Source organism: Macrobrachium rosenbergii, chromosome 42 (assembly GCF_040412425.1).
Source record: "Macrobrachium rosenbergii isolate ZJJX-2024 chromosome 42, ASM4041242v1, whole genome shotgun sequence".
In the NCBI taxonomy this organism is placed as follows: domain Eukaryota; kingdom Metazoa; phylum Arthropoda; class Malacostraca; order Decapoda; family Palaemonidae; genus Macrobrachium; species Macrobrachium rosenbergii.
Genome location: NC_089782.1, coordinates 20788563 through 20810623, shown reverse-complemented (window position 1 = coordinate 20810623; position 22061 = coordinate 20788563). Strand labels below are relative to the sequence as shown.

The 22061-nt window shown below is 33.6% G+C and overlaps 2 long non-coding RNA genes across 2 annotated transcripts in view; one reads left to right on the top strand and one right to left on the bottom strand.

Annotated features, from left to right (window-relative positions):
* LOC136828038 (uncharacterized) overlaps positions 1-14038 on the bottom strand; it is a 98538-nt gene extending 84500 nt beyond the window's left edge. The window contains exon 1 of the long non-coding RNA XR_010849886.1: positions 13875-14038. This is a non-coding gene — a long non-coding RNA (uncharacterized lncRNA). The remainder of the gene's footprint in view (positions 1-13874) is intronic.
* LOC136828037 (uncharacterized) overlaps positions 1-22061 on the top strand; it is a 32751-nt gene that overhangs the window by 9026 nt on the left and 1664 nt on the right. Inside the window, exon 2 of the long non-coding RNA XR_010849885.1 lies at positions 17786-17925. This is a non-coding gene — a long non-coding RNA (uncharacterized lncRNA). The remainder of the gene's footprint in view (positions 1-17785; positions 17926-22061) is intronic.

The window sequence follows — 22061 nt, the reverse complement described above, 5'->3', positions numbered from 1 at the left end:
TGAACGCAATTTCTAATGACAATGACAACATCGAGAGACGGCTCCGTTTTTTAATTCGATGTTTAAGAGTTGATAAAGTGATGGAGGATTTCTCCTTATGGATCAGTGCCGAATTATCTCAGGACAAATGATTGACGCTTGGTTTAGCAAAATGGTGGTACGAAATCAAGGTTTCGTTATTGAGACTTTAGATTTGCCTTTCCTTCTAAACTGAAAGCAATGTCAAAATATAGATATAATAAAAGGACATGAAAGTTTAGATAAGTTCACAAACGATTCGCAAGCTCATCTTACTGATGATCATCTGACAGAAAATGGAAAGAGCCTGTACAATATAGAAGTACGCTTTATATTTACAACTGAGAAATCTAAACATTAATTTCAAAATTTGTCCCGGAAATTCATGCCTATCTGCTACAAAGCAGAGGTTTTGAATAACTTATAGCATCTTTTCCTCTCCCAGTTCCAATGAATTAATAAGATTTCCTTAACCTCATATTAAGAGTCTTTCCTTTAATCAGTTCCTAGCATTTCAACATCCCATGTAAACCCAATTTCAGCTGTTAAAAATTGGATGATACGTTAACTCAGGTTTAGATTTTTTATATTTACACCAGAATATCCCATTCTTTAAAATTAATAATTCTTAAAAACTCCACAGCATATCTTCCATGTAAGAGAGAGAGAGAGAGAGAGAGAGAGAGAGAGAGAGAGAGAACTCTCTTTTTATGTTACTGTAATGTGAAACGATGAAAAAAATATATATACATATATATTTATATATTATTGAACATTTCCCTGGACGCCATGCCCAACTAAGCGAGTTATCGCCAGTGACAACACACAAGATAGCGATCTAATCTAACACAACAAAACGACAATGGCCCCGCCGTTTTAATTCAACAAATCATTAACAGTATTAATCAAGATACACCGGGCTGCCGGCTTTTACCTTATCTGGTAAGACAAATAATAATTAGTAGAAATATGTACAAACTTCAGCAATGCGTCACTTGGCTGCAACTGCCAGGGGGCTTCTGGGGGTTTTCGTCCGCTGAGCAAACAGCAAGTATTTGTCCCTTTCTGAGTTCCAGTTCTTATCTCCCGACACGAAATCTAAGGGTTGCGAAAGCCCAATTTTGCTGGCGACCTTTTTAAGGCGAACTCCGTTAAAACCGAAAATGTAGATGCTACCTTTATCGCTCCTTTCCTTCGTGAATGTTGTGGTGGGGACCACTCTCACTTTAATTCGAGGAACAAAGGAGAATTTTGGAACGTAAAAATGTTTTTTCAAAGTTTGGATAAAGTACGACTAAGCCTACTCCAAAAGGCACTCCAGGAATACAAACTCATTAATTTGTAAACAGAGGGCCAAAGCGTAGGGATTTTAGCTTATCAGACACGCCTCGATGCATATGCGGCGGAATTTCTCGAAATAAAAGGAAGCCAGAGCTCAGAAAAAAAAGAGAGAAAGAGAGGGAGTATAAAATGAAAGGCTATTTGAAAAGAAAGACAAAAAGGGAAAATAGAGGGCTGCAACGGGAGGTCCCCCTCTTGGGTGACTTAGAAGACTGCCAGACCCCTTGGAGACGAGATCTTGCAGCGTTTTAGTCGGTCCACTTACGTACAGGGGGCTGTATGTTACTATCGAGATCGGAGCTTGCATACAGCGGTGCAATATTAATGTTGCAGGCCATTAATTGCCGGCAACTGAATTCGTTTTGTGCCGTTCGAGTTGGTCGAGCACAAGATATCAAGTGTGTACAGTGTCCTTTTCTTAAGCAGACCTGCAGCGATGGCTTCCTGTTACTGCTAAACTCTTCTTATTAGAAATCTTAAAGAGAATCAAATGGATATATATGTGTGCGTGTGTGTGCGTTTAGGAGTTTAAAGGGAGCCAAAAAATAAAAATAAATAAAACGAATCTCTTTCATTACTTATGTTTACTTACTGACTCATTCTCTTTGTTTGCTGTTCCCCACGACTCTAAACGCTTCGTGTTTATTTCGTAAGGAAGTGTTAACTTTGTTTTTGATACATGCATTCCTTTCATCTTATTCCAGTTTTTGAAGACTTTTTTATTGTTCATGTTCATCATTATAATTTAAGCCTATTTTTCAGCCATCTGTCATTCATTATGTCCTATTATCCATACTACTACGCCTTATAGATCAGAAAGGCAAAATCTGTCCGTTGTATACACACACACACACACAGAGACACAAACTCAGACAGACATGCACATATATATATATATGTGTGTGTGTGTGTGTTTATTTATTTATATATGTGTATATATATATATATATATATATATTTACTTATTTATTTATGTATATATTCATATATATGTATATATACATATATATATAAATATATATAAATATATATATATATATATATATATATATATATATATATATATATATATATATATATATATATATATATTTTATATATATATATATATATATATATATATGTATATATTTTATATATATATATATATATATATATATATATATATATGTATATATATATATATATATATATATATATATATATATATATATATATATATATATATATGTGTGTGTGTGTGTGTGTGTCTGTGTCTGTGTTTGTGTGTGCGCGTACCTATTTGTTGAAATAACTTCGCACACCTGTTATTATTGGTTAACTATTAACACAAGACGTAACTACCACCAAACAGTGACTAGATCGATGTCTGGGTATAACGGATTAAAATGGGTACAAAACCGTGGATAATGAACTAATTTTTCTTTAGTATTTCCAGCAATAATTACCATAATACAGTGAATGGCAATGAATGAGTGAGAAAGAGTTAAGATGCAGACAAGCAACATATTAAACCTCACTGGCGTTCACAGGTGGATTAACATCACCTCTGATAACCCCCGCCCCACCCACCCTTCCCTCCTCCAATCCCCACCTCCCTCCCACTCCCCCGGGGGCCACACCACATCAGCTATAGCCACGTAACCTTGATTCTCCCCGATGGAAGCATATTTTCTTCTGGTGTTGTTTTACCAATTCACAAAGGAGATTTATCGCGTGCTCGCCACTTACCCGACCACAAAAACGGGAAAATCCTGGGGGATTACTGGTGTCGGCATAGCGCTATTCCACTCGGGATGATTAAGGTAAGGCTTTTGTGAAATGTTTATCTTTCTCGAGATTATCTTTTTTTCATTTATAAGTGCAATTAATGTGTTCAAGTTTTTATAATGTACACGCAATACCTACATAGTCATTTACAAGACCAATACTTTCTTATGCGAAATACATAAAGGTACATGAAATACATATGCCGTAAAGGTGATATCTTATAAGGTCCCTTTTATATTTTCTTACGGTCATAAATAATGGATAATACATGTTTATTAATATTATACGTTGAAGATGAGCGAATCACCTGTAAATATGAAATGACAAATATATATATTTTGGGGAATTTCCTCCACTTCTTATTTGTTCGATGATAGCAATTTAATCTTGCTAGCTAACGGAGAAAATTTCAGTAAATGGGATGTAAAGTTTACTTTCCATAAAAACTGTACAATTGATCATTGTCTAATGATTTTTAAAATTATATAAAGGTTTCCTTCATTACATACTTTCTTCAACAGGGTATCATACTCCCTTTATCAACAAGGTGGTAGTTACGTGAAATAATAAAAGGGCAACTGTAGCACCAATAATAATAATAATAATAATAATAATAATAATAATAATAATAATAATAATAATAATAATAATAATAATAATTAAATAAATAAAAAATAAATAAGTGAAACAATAGTGTATTTTTTAAAGAAAATTTTTTTCGTAAACTTTCTATAAGGCTCTACATCACCATGAAGCCTAAAATTATTCACATTTCAATCATGTGATACAAAAACTTCAAATACATTAATTTAATAAAATACCTGACATAGTAAGACATTCGTTTGGGAACTATATCCAGCAATGGCAAACTATCCGTATTTGGACATTTTTCTCGAGTTTCGCAATACTTAGAGAAAATCTAAGGGTATAACATGGTTGAGAAAAAAAAAAATAGCTATTTTTATGGGGACATTCATTTTATATTTATATTTTCCCACAGATAGGAATATTCTTTTGCAAAAGTTTTCGTCAAAATTTATTTGCTAAGATATATAGTTTAGTAAAATCCCTTAAAAACTCTAACCTGGACAGGCTTATTCTCTTACAACATTAATTGAATGTCAGAGCAAAAATCCCTGATATGAAATTATTTTCTTTAAAATTCTTGAAATCCAAAAGAAATCCAATTACTTAAGACAATTTGAGACCAGATTAATAGTGAAATTTTCATACAAGGTTAATCTATTAACAAGAGTTTCAACTTTGGCAAATAAACATTAATCGTTCTTCGCTTCTTTAAAAAAATTTGCAAATGATCTTTCTTTATCTCTCATCTCAATATCCTTTCTAATTATACATATGAGTATGAGTTCTTTCCACAAACAACAAAATCATAACAAAGTATGAGATAATAATAATAATAATAATAATAATAATAATAATAATAATAATAATAATAATAATAATAATGAAAACAAGTCAACAAAATTATTAACAAAATAATTATTAATTTTAATAATCATTATTTTAATTTTATTATTATAACGTTGAACCCAGTTAACATTTTAAGGCTGGGTCCTCATCATCTTTCTCTTTTTTTTGAAGTTTAATTGCTGTTATGAAGACTGTTATTCACAAAATAAACAATGGTTGTAGTCATCAGAAATTTAACTGTATCAGCTGTAACGTGCAATGCAAAAGATACTAGCTAGGGAAAATTGTCAGAAACTGCCACTGTAGAAAATTTAGTAAGGTTGAAACTGCGAATTCAAATAAAAGAAGGAAATGATCATTTTACGCCTTTATTAACAAAATTTTTTAGGCACTAGAATTTCATATATCATCACATACCACATTTATACATTTCTTTCCAATCCTCGAAAACATACCACAAGGCAAATATGTATGTATGTATGTATATATATATATATATATATATATATATATATATATATATATACTCCTAACAGAGAATGGCTCCAAAGGATATATCAGGTCACATATAAAATCATACTTTAAGTACTGTTGCGGATATCTCCCATAACATCAACCTCTTTATGCAATTACAAACAATACTCAATAAAAGCATGTCGAACCCCACTGTACAGGCTACATTAGTCGGTTTATATCTATAATTGTGCATATACATAAATATATATGTATATCTATATATATGAAAAGATATACTTTATATACACATATACGCACGCACACACAAAAACATACGAGTGAGTGAACACTATGAATCAGCCAGACTACTAGGGAAATCTTTCTCACTCTTTCTCTATACTACAGTAGACCATAAACCGTAATGAGGGAAAAGCACTATTGAAAAAGTCCTGTGTTTTCAGTCTGTGATTAACTTCTTGGCTACAGTCCTGATGGTAAAGAATTCTAATTATCTCGATTATAGGTAACTAACGTTGCATATTAAATTCCTCAAAATTAAGTAACGAAAAAATGTTTTTTAATTGTTTTCTATGTGACTTCAAATCGTGTCAAGAAGTAATATTGAAGCGAACTGCATATGTTTGTTGTCAATGGGACTTTTCTTTTAATCCAGAATAATATCAACCAAAACATCTATCAAAGTTTACAGCATTAAAGGTTATTCATCCAAAGGACTTCTTACCATCAAGGCATAAAGCGTTTACATATTCATGGACACGTGATAATAACACTTTAAAACTCACGTGATAATAACACTTTAAAACATCTTAAACGATGCATGAGAACATTAAAACGATCACAAACGTCTAACAAAACCAGGTCACAATGGCGTCCGGAACTGATGACTAAAGATAAACCTTTTAAAAATCTGTCACTCGGATCACATTTCCCTGCTTGACAAGCGTTGCTAGAGAGAGAGAGAGAGAGAGAGAGAGAGAGACTATTTTTCAATGTGAAACTGTGTGACCCCATTCACATCGTCGACGATTTTATCAATGTCAATACAAACTATATATAGATCAAAATAGCTTTCATTAGAAACAAAACTCTCAAGACATTTGAGTCTTGTACAAAGAAGAAAAAGTTTATAAAATTTTAAACGAACCCAATTCGAAAAACGGTGAAGAAATGAAAGCAACGAGGCATCACCTACGAAAACCATTAGATTTAATGACCGAACGTCAAATCTTGCCAGTCAGAAAAAACAACAAAGCATAAGCAAAACACAACAACCGACAACAGCAGAGTTAACATCATTATCGACAACAACCAAAAAGCAGTCGGCGGTGGTGCCTCCCGCAACAAACATCAACAACATAAAGAGGAATCACACCGCCAGCGAGAGCAATACTGTTATTGATGTCTTTTTTTCCTCTCTCTCTCTCTCTCTCTCTCTCTCTCTCTCTCTCTCTCTCTCTCGTGTTTTGGACGTTCCCTTAAATGGATGAAGACTGGCAACTAAGGAATCAAGAGTACTCGGTGATAAGCGTTTTGATTGTACAGAAGATGAAAAACCAGCTCATAATTAGTTATTGCAAAAAAAAGTATGCTGTTTCTGTGGCTTCTTCTTCCTCTCAGAAAAGACTGAGTAAAGAAAAATGTTGAATAATGAAAAGTCCTTCCATCTTTATAGCATACTGAAGTCTACCCCCAATATAATCTCCTTTGGTGCTTATCACTTGCTGACAAACAAGTGATACAAGAGCTTGTTTCCGCCCATACGACGCCCGGACATAGAGCCTATTGTGCCATGCGCTTGCCAGAGACTGCAAGAGGAAAATAAATTCTTGAGTCTTCCTCAACCTTTATCTATCAAGAGTTCTGATCTCAGAACTGCATATATATGTACATTGCCAAGTTCTACTTTTCATGGGGGAGGGTTGAAATATATGCGTCCCTAAATCTTCAAAGTTTATGGGTGATAATTAAACGCTTTTCAAGCCCACTTTGTTTTAGGTTAATATTCTCTCTTCCAGCAAAGTTAATTGAATCGTCTCTTTGAAATTCACTTTATGCTTACAATATCTTCTTTTACCGTCACTGGCCGCCTTTCAAAGCGCTATTGGGCTTTTTTTTTTTTGGCCGCAGCCTTTATCCAGCATTAATTAGTTGAGTATGTTATTATTCTGAACATGAAATATGAGTGGCGCCGGTGAATAGTCCGCGGGAAAGCCACCTCTTATTAGTTTGGTGGCTTTTAGGCTGGGGGGTCTTAATGGTGAAACCTATTTTTTCTCTTTTCTCTCCTACTTCAATATCCCCTGGTGATTATTCTCAATTTTGTTCTCTGTTTACTTGGATCCAGTGTCCAAGCGGGTCTCTGGAAGCCTAAAGACCCGCTTCTCCTGCACCTCTGCCAGATGCAAAAAGTTTTTTCTCTCATTGGGGTGACAAAAGACGATTTCCTTGAAAATTGAAGTTTCCAATTTCTAGTGCGGGTGCTGATATCAAAACAATACGTGTCAAATATCCAATCTGCACCGTCAATAGAAATTAGTTAACGTGGAGCTGGGAGGTGGAAAAAAGAGACTTCCTTCCATCTCGTTAATTTTCTTGAGTATGTGCACGCCCGGAAATCTTGCCCCGCCCCCGAACGATTCCTGGAAGGATTCCAGCTGGTGTGAGCCAATCAGAGCGTGGGCCTGGCCCTCTTCGATCTCAGCGGCCTTGCGACCACACTTCCAACGCCTCAGGCTCCGCCCCTTCCCAGCGCCGCTTGGACCACAAGCCTTGTTCCAGACAAGAGCCTTCAGGACCCTCCATGGAATAAAGAAAATTAATTTCGCCCACGCCGCGACGAATGGTCCCATCTGAGAACGGCCACTGGTGGTCAGTCAGCCTTATGTCGGACGGCCATAGCGTCTAGTTTGTTACTTCTAAGATGCGTCGGTCGCCAATTACACAAGGACTAAGGCTTTGATCAAGACTAATACGATCTCCTCCATCCAGTAACGACCTGGGGAAGGCCATATGTACTTCTCAGGGCGCCTGTTTAGCCTGGAGCTCACGTCCACCACCAGCCTCTTCTGCTGCCGCCTCATATCCGGGGCGTTATGGCCCTTTTCCAGCAAATCCCCAGCAATTCTGCCCCAAATCCTCCAAATATTATGACTGCCTCGGACGCCACGGCAAGATCCAAGGACTTAGTTTTGTTGACGTTCACGACTCTAATGTCACTAATACATCTGCCCCACGATGCTGGAGGGGAAATACTACCTAATGACGACGTCCACAGCCACTTCATGAGAATACAATAAGTCAAGAGAAACGCTACTCGCACATGATAATGATGATGTTGAAGACCGCACCTACAGTACACACAACACCACTGTTCGTTCACACGACCTACTCCGCTACCTTCTTTTCGCCTCTTTCCCTTCACATTCTCCATCTGTATATCCTCTCGCTCTCTCTTTCTCTCTCTCTCTCTCCCTATTACTCCTTCCTTTCTCTCGCCCTTCTAAATGCGAACTGTTCCCTGATTTCGGATTCACTCTCTTTTATATACACCTCCCTCTCCCACTCGCTCTCTTTCTCTCCATTTCTCTTCACTTCTCTCTTTTCCCTTCCTTCACACCCCTTTTACTCTCCCCAAACGCTTTCTTCTGCTTTCCCCTCATGGCACATTGCCTTCCTTTCCGTGGCCACCCATGCCCTCATTCCTGTCCCTCAGGATCCCATTAAATTGTCTTCATGCTCATTTCTTTTTCTTTCTTCTAACCTTTAACCCAGCTCATTGTGACCCTCAAGCACGTCTCATTCCCCTCTTCGTTCTTCCTCCTCCGCTCCTTCTGCTGCTACCCAAGTCTTCCAGCGAGGAGAGAGGAAGTGGAGAGGGGTAGGTTGTGAGGCAGGGAGAGCTAGGGGCAGGTGGGGTAAGAGTGGGAGGGGGCAACAGTCCAGCCCGTTCATTATAGTGCGTCCAGCAGTGGAACTTGAGCATATGTTCTCTCTTGGAAAGTTGTAGGAGATGGCCAGATGGTCCTCGGAATTAATGGCATTATACCTAATGGTACTTGGCGAAGAAGCTCTGCGAATATTACCTTAATCATCCTAAAGAACATTTTGATAACATGACGTATCCGAGAGAGCCATTTCTCATGCTGTTTCGATTATTTCCAGCCACTAATTAGATTCCTTAACAATGCACATAATGACGAAAATTATAAACAATAAACCCTAAAAACGCATCACACAGACTCACAACCTTGACTTTATATAAGTGTGTTTTACATGTATCAAAACACACAAAATGCACAGAGGTACATTAATGTATGTTGAAAACATTTTCATATAGGACTGCATATATAGGATGGGTGTGAGTAGTTATTTATGATAAACTATCCTCAAAATTATGAGATATAATGAGGAAGAAAATGTGAATATTTTTAATGGAAACACACAATTCTAGTGTCTTATCAACGCAATTAAATAAACAGTTGAATGTCGGATCAGAATCTTTAAATTAATTAATCATGACTATCACACGCCATATGCATGGTATCCTTTGCAAATAATGTACACTTATATAACGATAACGTTCCTTGAACAGAGGAAAATAATTTTGAGAAGACGCAACGTAAATATCTGGCACATAGGCATATCCAGACATCAAAAAAATTTAATAAACAACTACAAAAAATAATAACCATGATACAACGTGGAAAAAATAAAAATAACTGCAGACACTTGCAAATGAGAATATAACAATAAGAAAAAGAGGAACTAAGAAGATTAATGAAAGCGATTTAGAACTTATTAGAGTCAGACAAAGCGAACGAGGTAAGCACGCCGAGAATAATGAAAGCGCTTCCATCCATGTTTATTGTGAGGGTCATAAACATAATGACAAACAGAGGAAAACAAGGGCATTGGAGAAACGAAGCCCAAACTTATTTCCATCTGAGTTTGTTCTTGCCCATTTGGCACGGGGAGCAGAGCCGCCATAAAGTATAATAACACTGTAAATAAATAGCTTAATGTTATGGTTAGCAGTTAAGAGTAGGATGCGATAACTATTACTACGCAAACACGTAGCATTAAACTGTTTGTTACGCGTTTGTTTCTTATTAGGAGAGTTATAGACGACCGCTGAGGTATGGCCCGAGCGCGTTTGTTTTATAAAAGGTATTTCGCATCGCGCTCACTTTTAGGCTCTCGCGCGTTCTCGGAAGCGGGGCAGTCGTAAACCTTACTTAATCTTACAGCCAGGAATTTCGTTGTATAGAGGTGAAATGACGTTTTAAACGTGTTAATCGGAGTGGCCTATTTATACATAATGGAGAGGTATACATGCGTATGTACAGGCACAAAAATGTACCCTGCATATAGGCATTTATCTAATTATACAATTTTTCCATGTAGAGGGTTACGGGTGAGTTATAAATGTGATGAGCTATACCCAACGTATGTAAACCACACATATACGCTAATATACGTATTAGCATCTCTCTCTCTCTCTCTCTCCTTCAAAGCTGTTTATTCACAAACATATATATATGTATATATATATATATATATATATATATATATATATATATATATATATATATATATATATAAAATATATATATGTATATATATATGTATGTATGTAATGTGTGTGTGTGAATAAACAACATTGAAGAAGGAGAGAGAGAGAGAGAGAGAGAGAGAGAGAGAGAGAGACACATGCATATTAGCGTATATGTGTGGTTTATATATGCTGGGTATAGTTCATCCATTTTATGACTCACCTGTAACCCTCTACATGGAAAATTATATTGATAAATTTATATATATATATATATATATATATATATATATATATATATATATATATATATATATATATATATATATGTATAATATTTATATTATATATATATTCGATAACAGAGATAATTTATTCACTGCAAATAATAAATGAAGAAAGTAATACACACACGTAATTTATATTTAATTCACATAATATATATATATATATATATATATATATATATATATATATATATATATATATATATATATATATATATATATATATATATATATATATATATATATATAGTATAATGTCTTTCTTCACTGCTCAAATGCTAGAGTTTGTGTAAACAACATAATACACAAGAATACGCAAACGCTCATAAACACGCACAGAAGCACACGAGTTACATTAGACGCCTTCACCCTGAAATCCCCCAATCCCCCCATTGTATCGCTAAAAGCTTCTTGAATTCTAATGAATACTTCAAAGTACTATGGATATTTTGTGGATCAAGGTCGAGCTCCTCAAGATTTCGATAGGGGATCTATACTGAAGCTGCTTGTTAATTGCGGCAATAGACAAGGAAAGTAAAAATGTTTTCTTTCGCTGGCTTCAGACATCTAAACTATTGCCGCTATACAGAATCAACAATATGTGCTTTGATTTTATCTGACCAGCAATGATGTAAAACATAAATAAAAAAAAATAAGTGAATAAATTTGTGCTTACTGCAACTTTAGTCCAAAGCAATTTTCAGACAATATTAGCATATAATGTATTTTTCACATACTGATAATAGAAATTGATCCAAAAACATAAGTTTGGTGAAAAGGAAGGATAAACTTCTTCAATAAAAATATGAAAGCAAGAAAAATAAATCTAACATTTGTTCGCTGTTTCAGATTGATCTTCATGAGCACTCAAAATCACAAGGAGGGAATTTTGTCACGACCATCTCTCTACCCCTTCGTCTTGCTCTGGTAACCATTAGCAATGAATTGCTACACTTTCTGTCAACGCATCAAGTATTCTAAGATATATAACAAACTGCACGATTTTACATTACGTTTATTATAAAGCTTAGAAGGTATATCACCCGATTTCCTTTTTGTATATATCCAGAATTTTATTTTTACCAGCAATATCGATTACAACGAGTGAGTACAAAGTTACGTATTTTCTATAACATTAAACAAGCATCGGAAAATTCAAATTTTATAATCACTCGAAGCGGAAAGGAATTATTTAAAGCCAGGTATTTTTCCTTTCTGTATATTCAAAACCATAAGATTACAACAAAAATTAATTTATAATAAAACAGGGAGGAAATTATTTTTTTAATATTTCCAGCTGCTATTGATGTTGATGGGGATTGTATGAATACTTTCCATCACCAAGCAATAAGGGAAATTAAAATTCTGGTATTTTAATTTCTCAAAAATAAACACTTACAAGCATGTGCAGTATATTTAAACATCACCACACACAATACGACCTGATCACATAAAAATGTGTTTCGCGGGGTTCTATCAATAATTGCTGAGTAAACATTATTTACTGAACTTTCGTAGTAAAAAATGTTATAAAAAAATTTTCCTAGTTATAAAATATATCAGGAAAATATTCGTTGCTGTCGTAAAATTTTTATTCCCTAACATTACGAAATACCAAGGAAATTCGCGCTCGTCTACAAACGAGAGAAAAATTCGAACTAGAACAGCGTGTTAACAAATATTTTTCGCACTGATTTTGCAAAAAAGTATTTTGACAATAAATACCTATCGAAAATATTTACAAAATTTCTATCTTTACAGAATGTGCAATATATCTGTGAGGCCTAACTGAGCAGCAGTTACGAATTTTCTTAAAATTATGAACTAATGAAATCAATTGTTTTGTATGCATGTAGATGGCTATCTCACATCAACATGCTAATACTTATGGTTATCAAATTAATAAAAAACATAAAAGCCTATTTCAACCTAAGTCATGAAATTCCTTTAAATTAATACAAATAAATGTATTTAATTAGTGATTTGCAACATTAATGATAACGACATTATTGAAATTGCAGCCGTAATCCTAATGACTGCATTATTACCCTTGATGTGGATGACAGTGTAAGTGTTAAGGTTAACACCGCATTTAATGTTAAATAAATATTTGTACAATATATGCACTGCACACACACACACACACATATATATATATATATATATATATATATATATATATATATATATATATATATATATATATATATATATATGAATGTTCATTATTGAACTTTAATCATATCAGTTAACCTATGCTTAACGTTTTGGAACATATAAAAATGTATATATTTTATACATACATAAATAAATAAATATATATAAATGTATGTATGTATATATATATATATATAGTATATATATATATATATATATATATATATATATATATGTATATATATATATATATATATATATATATATATATATATACAAAACTGCTATATTCCAAAACTTGAAACGCTGGTTAACTGTCACACTCAAGTTCAATAATGAATACAATTCTGTTATTCTGTTCCAAAGCCATACCACGTCCACAGCTCATGTGAATTAAATTTAATGAATAATCTCTAATATTGTTTTTTCTTATTAAACTTGGGTTTGAAAAAAAATCACACCGTGAATTTCTTAGCGGCCGACTCCCAACATGAAAAATAAAGTCTTGTGATTAAACTTGACCGCTTAATCGGGATGTTGGAAGGAAACTCAGCCTTTGAAAGTTATTAACTCTAAGTGCGACATGGTCACTAATTTGTCTTTTTAAAAGAAATAATAAAATCCCGACCTTTGCCAATGGAAAAGCATCGACTTTACACACGTGATTCGGCGCGTAGTCCCGAGAGCACTGGTGCAGCTTACGCGTCGGAACTTGCCTGCATTAAGTAGAGGCAACAGGAGCTGAACGAGAACGAACATCGACAAAACTTTAGTTCTAATGACTCGTCACTGGCATTTAACGAGATGATATGCTTTGCATCCTGAGCTAGGACTCTTACCTTCCCGTTTCGCTGGATGGAGACGACGAGTTCCTCCCATGGCAGACGAATATCCACGGATGTTGTGCCCAGAAGTGGCAGGAGGTTGCTCTCAGCCGCCATATTGGAATCTCACGGATCGTCTGGTCTCGAAACCACGAAGGGCGCCACATCCCATAACTTTCGCCACATGAGGAGGACTTTCTTTTTTAAATGGCTTCGTGGTCATTCTTGGGCATAATGCGAATAAATATATATTCCTGGTCGCACATAAATACTAATTGAATAATTTTGATCATGTATAACGGTACATACAAGAGCTTAAATGTTGCACTGACAACAACAACAACAGAACTAACATTTTAGTCTTGTGAAAGTATGTACAAATACATAATGCATATATATATATATATATATATATATATATATATATATATTATTATGCACATACATACATACGTACATTTTTTCATATGTATTATATATATACATAAATGTATATGTATAATATATATATATATATATATATATATATATATATATATATATATATATATATATATATATATATATATATGTACTTCGATATTTTCATACCGGACGCCAAATAAGACATACAAGTCAATCAGGACATAGTAAAAACAATGAACGTCAGACGGAAAAAACTGTGCATCTGTCTTACTGATTTTATAATATCAACAAACGCCAATGAGCCAGACTGTCCAAGATTTTGAACAACTGTAATCAGTGAGACTTTCGAGGCTTTATCCCAAACGATAGCTCCACATTTTTATTAGAATTATCCTGATAAACGAATATGAGGTTTAAAAGTAAGTTTATCTTAATTAAGAAAAAAATAGGGTTGTTAAATAATGCTGAACTATCTACTCTCAACTGACTGTTGTAGAGAATTCTTTCTTCACATAACAATCTCATTACCTATTTCTTCCTAAGTTCTTCACCTAATTCTTCCTAAATTCTAAGCTTCTCACAACTGTCAAAAGCTCTCTCTTTCTTTATCTCTCCCTCTCTCTCTCACTCTCTGTCTCTGTGTCTGGACATTCCAGCAGACACCGTTTTCTACTTTGTTTTTAAAATATCACAGGACTATCATTTTACAAGCTCTTATACTTCGTTGTGGCTGTCTATCATATGAAAATGAGGCACAAGGCTTCTCTTCACATATCATCAACTTTGTTTTCGTCTCAGTAATCTAATCCACCGTAATTATATGAAACTACTGTGCCAAACAATCCTTTCAAAAACATTTCGTTTTGAGAATCAGAATTTCCTTCATTACTGTCCAGATAAAAAAAATATACATACATACCTTCGCTTGAATATACTGGAAAAAAACAAACAAAAAAACTATCGCAATAACGAACTATTTTTGCTACTCAACTTTCAAAAAAAACAAAGGCTATTGTCTTCAAAACAACACAACAAATAAGAATGAGTGAAACACTGCTTTGATATCCATCCTCGACTTCTTTATTCTACAGCAAACAATGACTCCGTCACGGAAAGCGAAAAAGAAGGCTGAAAGGGGAAAAAAGCTTTGGATAAACATTTGTGACAGCTACTGAGGCTGAATAAAGCACGCAGACCAATTTTTCCTCCCTCCCTCTCTCTCTCTCTCTCTCTCTCTCTGCAGTGAGGGAATAGATGCGTTGCACAGTGACCCATATTTTCTAACTTTTACTCCGACGTTCAATCTTTATTCATTACATAAATCTAGTTAAGCGTGGCGCGGTCCATTTTCCGTCTTTTTTTTTTCGCAGTGGAATTTGGCGTGGGTTTTACCATCCCACGCTTTTACAGCTACCCATTAAGTTCCTCCTCCTCGCCATAATTCATCGTGAATTTTACCGAATAACTTGCATGGTCTACATACAGGAACATCATTTTCATAAAAACTCACTGTTACACTTTTAATTCTCAACTTCAGTTCTCTGTTGAGGAAAAAAAAAAACAACCACTACTGCTGCTGCTGCTGATGATGATGATGATGATGATACTACTGCTACCGCCAGTTAGGCTCTTCCTTCTCTCTATGGTAAATGAGTAACATGTAAATTAGTAAGTAAATAGATCACAGTCTTTTACAAGACTTATAATCTATTGAGATATGTGAATGTATTGGGCTCTTTGTAACCATAAAAAATCTCCTAAAGAAGGGCAGAGGTTTTCTATTAATTTCCCTTTAACCGGAATAAAAATGTGACGATAGTTGTCTTAGTTGTCTACAAATCTCTTGATATTAAACAATCGTGTTATGTAAATACCATCATAAATTTAAACCATCTGTCAGAGAGGGTTGCTACTTTCCGACTATATAATTTCAGTACTCATAAACCTAAAGTCCTTTGTGGGTAAAAAAAAAAAAAAAAAAAAAAAAACACTAGAAAAATACCTATCTTATATCAGAATAGTTTAACAAGCGCTCCATAATTTGAAAAGTATTAATATTTGGTGCATGTGCCATCAGTTAAATACTAAAATGAAGGCATAAATAATCATGAATGGTTTTCCATACTAATATCTTTCATAAATAAAAGAGAAGATTGTTTAATATATCCATCATTACTGCCATCTTTAATACCACTTTCCAAGTACTTCTTATGCGAGCCATTTAAACTTTCAATGATTTTCTTGATGTTGTTGGCAATATTATTAATTTATCTATGCGATATATAATCATCTTTATAACAACCATTACCCTATGAATTCATAACTTTTCACTCGCTTTCACCGTTACCATTACAATTATCAAACGTTTTAATTGCTCTGTATTTACCTCTATCGTTTACCATAACTATTATCAACTACATTATCAATGTTTCTGTTCGTTCACCTCTGAACAACTGCCAAAACTATTTTGACCGTCATAACTGTCAGCGCCATAATCAGGAGAGTTATCGATAGCTTCTTAAAACCTGAGTGTAATTCTGCCATAACCGATATTTCCATGGCCAACGTAATTAATGGTAATAATAGTTCTCAGTACAGTGCGTTTAATATTATGGTCAAAGTTATAATTCTCACTGACATTAATGCATTTACAGTAGCAACTGCCTATAATATATATGCGTTAAGAACAATATCCTTCAGAACTAAACAAAACAATTAGGATCCAATTCTTAACATTAGTTTAAATTAATGATTTCTTGCTGTTAAAAAAAAACATTTTATTAAAATACTTTTAAGACATTAGGCATAATTTTATTTTTTCATTTCTTTCTTTCATTTTATTCCTCTAACTCTTTTTTCACCAGAATATGGACAGTTAAGTTCAACGTAATGGCCAACAACGTTATTACCAAGTGTAAATTAGTGTTTTAGGGCTGTATAGTAATTTTATTACATATAATTTGCAAACATACATGAACATAGCAATAGTATGTATGCATATTCCACATGCACACTCGGGAGTACTTCAACCACAATATCTTTTGACTCGCTGAAAGTGACAAAAAGATTGACTAAATCTGCTTTAGTTATAAACATTTACATCATACCTTTGTTAGTATTCAACCATGATATAACTTGCCTCCTATGAATCATTTTGCTCAGATATCTTCATCAAAACAAAATTATTCTTGTACAGTAGTGTCTTTTTTTGGTAAAAACATTATGTACTATACATACATACATATATGTATATGTGTATATGTATGTATAAATGTTGTATATACATGTGTGTGTATGTATTTATGTATGCATGCATGTATGTGTTCAGGCATGAATTAGTGTATGTATGTTTGTTAATATACCTATTCATATATATATATATATATATATATATATATATATATATATATATATATATATACATATATATACTGTACATACAACTGCATAACAAGTCATCCACACTGTACATAGACACCAACAGCCTTTGTATGAATATATATCATGCATGAACATTTCAGTGTCCGTGGACTGAGCGAAGAAGGCGAAAGAAGAGAGCAAAGAAGACCCCAAAGGCTTTTTCAGGGAGACTGCTGCCACTGCAACAAACGTCGTGAGGGTGGATGATGATGTAACAGCAGAAATATTGCAACAAGTTTAGGTACTCAGTTCCCCTTGTTTCCTTTCCCTTTCCCGGACAGAAAAGCACGCACGCATCAAATAGATGAGAAGTTTTGATTTCAGACAACTTGTAGTTTTCATCTACCTTTTGTTGTTTTAGGTTCACCATTTGTTACTGGGGCCGTTCTCAATCTTATTAACCCTCAGTTGCTGAAGGAAAAATTCACACCTTCAGAGGATATCTCATGTCATGTTTTCTTTTCAGTTTTCTGTTATATATATACCGTATATATATACAATATATATATATATATATATATATATATATATATATATATATATATATATATATATATATATATATATAATTTATAATATATATACTGTATATATATGTACATTTATAATATATATACTGTATATATATATATATATATATATATATATATATATATATATATATATATATATATATATATATATATATATATATATACATATGAATGCAAACGCTATTTACATAAAACACGAGATACACAAGACTAATAAAGCCATTCCTAGAATTTGACAGGACAAAACAAAGATAAAACAAATGAGAGGTTGCCAACAATTAGAACAAACGACATTGTATCACTATTCTCTTCAAAGGACGCGTTTCATTAGATCGGGATTAAAACAAGAATAAAAATAAGAATAAAAATCAAATGAAAGAGAATGTCAAGAACCAAGTCGTAGCGACTAAAGCGTTTGTCTCTCGGGATTATAACTCGTACTTTTGATGTAAAAACGGTCACACAAATGAAAAACAAAGTCTATTAAGAACATGAACACGCCTTGTCAATAACGTAGAGAATATTTATATCCATATGTACACTGAGAGAGAGAGAGAGAGATGCATACATTTTTTAGAAAGTTTTTGTAGGCATAAAATTCATTAACATGCACAATGCAGACGAATTACGCATACATGGACAATGTACATATAATTAAACGCTCATATACTCTAATTAGAATCTTGTTCATAAATAAAAATATGAGTACGGCCATACCCTTTTCTGACCCGAATCATACTAACACTGATCTATTACGTTAAGTTATGAGGATCAGGCTGTCCGGCTTGCCGCGTCTTCATTCTCAAGAATTACGTTGAAATTATTGATTTACGCTCAATTAGCATTAGTGAATCTGTCGAAGCTAAGTCCCATTCAACAGTTATAAATATATAGAAGATTGCAGCCTTGTTTTTTTTTTAGGTCAATCATAAACAAATACAGTAATTCATTAATGCATTCAATGCTAAGTGACTGTTTACCTATTCTTTGATCTTGAATCAGATTCCTATAACTAATGAAGTTCTGGCTAACTGCCAATCTTTCATGCTCATTTATTTATAGACGTAAAAAGTTAAACTGGAGACTTTATTACTCACTACTATTACAGTAATTTGTACTGGGGAGAGAGAGAGAGAGAGTGAGAGAATCAGTTTATTAGTTTATTAGTTTTTTATCAGTTTATTAGTTTTGTATCTATTACGTCTCCCGACACCAACTCGGGAAGAAGATTAGGACATCAGTTTAAACACCTTCGTAGTAGCTCAGTGATACCGCCCTGGATTTGATTCAAAGGCCCGTTAATAGCTTGATAGATTTCTCAGGAAAAACGGCACTACCGTCTTAATGAGATACGGTATGAGTTTTTTTTACTTCGACCCATAGGTATACTTACTTATTTGTCGGCAGTAACTGTCTGGTTCCCTTGGCCCTACCCTGGGCAGGGAAGGGCCCAGGGACTGGTCGCATGTATTTATACTTAGTCTCTAAGATCATTATGTGATAACACACTGATCTGTCCCTTTCCTCTGCCGCTCATGAGCGACCTTTATTAAACGAAAAGAACACAATCTGGACTTCAAAGATCTATTGATATTTGACCTTTTAAAGTGGGTCATTACGCAGTCTTCGATATGAAACAATTATAATCAATAAAATAAAATAAAGAAAAAGCGCAATACGATCAAACGGAAGACCAGACAATTTTAAGACATTCAATATTCAATGCACCGAGAGCATTGCCATGTTAAGTCAGGTGAAGTAATGATGAGAAGAAGAGTACAGTAACTTTCAATCACTTAGAATAACAAATGAAAAGAAGACACAATCACTTTTAATTAAGTGTATGAGCAAATGAAAGTGCCACTTTGAAATGGCTGGATAGGAAAGTGAAATAACTTTCACACAAGAATTTATAATGAAATGATGTTGAACCAACAAAATGCAACCATTCACGTACGCAGTCTAATGTAATGACCAAGGAAAACATTTCATAAAAAAGAAAACTTTAATTAGTGAAGTGAAATGATAAATATAAAACATCACTTTCAATCAAATAAAGGGAAAGGAGGGTGGAACTGAACCCCACTCGACTGAAAACCAAACAGCTAAAAGTTTGTGTCAAGATCAAGAAAGAAAGGAAAATAAATACCGACTATTTGTGAGTAACGTGAATTTTTCTCGTATGAAACACTACTGAGGCTTTATTTCATAACCATAGTGCATTTTGTATTCGTGTGTGTGTGTATGTGTATATATATATATATATATATATATATATATATATATATATATATATATATATATATATATATATATATATATATATATATATATATATATGTATATGTATATATATATATATTATGTATATGTATGTGTATATATATATATATATATATATATATATATATATATATATATATATATATACATACTCTATATATAAACATATATATACATATAAAAATACACACATATACATATATAAACATATATATATACATATAAAGTATATATATGTATATACTGTATACTCGTATATATACTGTATATATACATGCATATATTTCATGGTGTATATATTCCTTTCTGGTAAAATGTAAACATATACTGTACTTGTGAGTATATTTAATGATAAAATTAAGATTCCTCGAAGTTTCTAAAAAATACACCTATCAGGAAGAAAACACTGTTCATCACATTATTAATTATCTACACCCATTCTATGCATACGCTGTTGATTTGATAACATGAAAACTAGATGACTCCATGACGACTGAGCTATTTGCCAACAATTTGCTCCTAATGTAAAACTGGTTGATAATATCTAAATCCATTACTTCATGTGATCCCCACGGTACATTATCTATTTACCTGCCAATTAGGGCTATTGATGAAGACCATTAAATATGTAATAGTATTCATGGGGGTTGAATGCACTCAACAGTTCTGTACAAATATTCAGAAAGATATGGGAGAAAACCAGCTACCACAAACTCCGCGGTTTGATGGATATGTGATACTCAGATAACGAATAATGTGTCATCACCCATTTTAAAGCAAAATAAAAAGTAAAAAATTACTATTAAAAAATATGTAAAGATCGGCAAATCAACATTCGGCTTTCTGCTCTGTTTATTAGTTGATTCTTCCCAGTTGCTGCCAGGTTTTAGAGTTCTTCCTATGCTCCCGTTTACCCAAAATACGGACCCATATTGCCAGAAGAAGATTCAGTCCCAAGATCATGTTCTTATATCTTTCAAGCCTAACTAGGGTATTGGGCTGCCGGTCACACTGGGCTTTAAAATAAATAAACCAATAACTACCATTTTGCAAATACAGCCTTGAAGGCTGTATTTCAAATGAACTTTCTGAATCAGATGCCGCACAAGGGAACTGGCTCCGCACCTTTTTCATTTCTTTATTCTCATAAAGGGTCTACTCTGACTCACTGCTAGGTAGTAAAACTGTCCAGAATTTGAAGCACTTGTCAAAAATCTACAGAATACACAAATAAATAAATATCTACATCTGTAAATAACAAAGCTGATGAATGACTGAAAGGCAGACAGTATCAATTTTCTATACAAGACTGTAATCATGATGACGAGGGATGAAATCTTTCACCAAATACCCTAATATTATATTGCTTTAAAAACGAACCCAGGTTCACCAAAATCAGAAACTTGCAACTAATGGGAAAATAAATTCGGCCTTCATGATGAAGCCTGATTTTCAGTAATGTACCGTTACATTAGATAAAAATTGCCTAGTCTCACGTTGTCTAGATAGCTGTTTGAGGAATGTCTCAGTGCGTTATCGAAAATTTATAGGAAAACGCTTA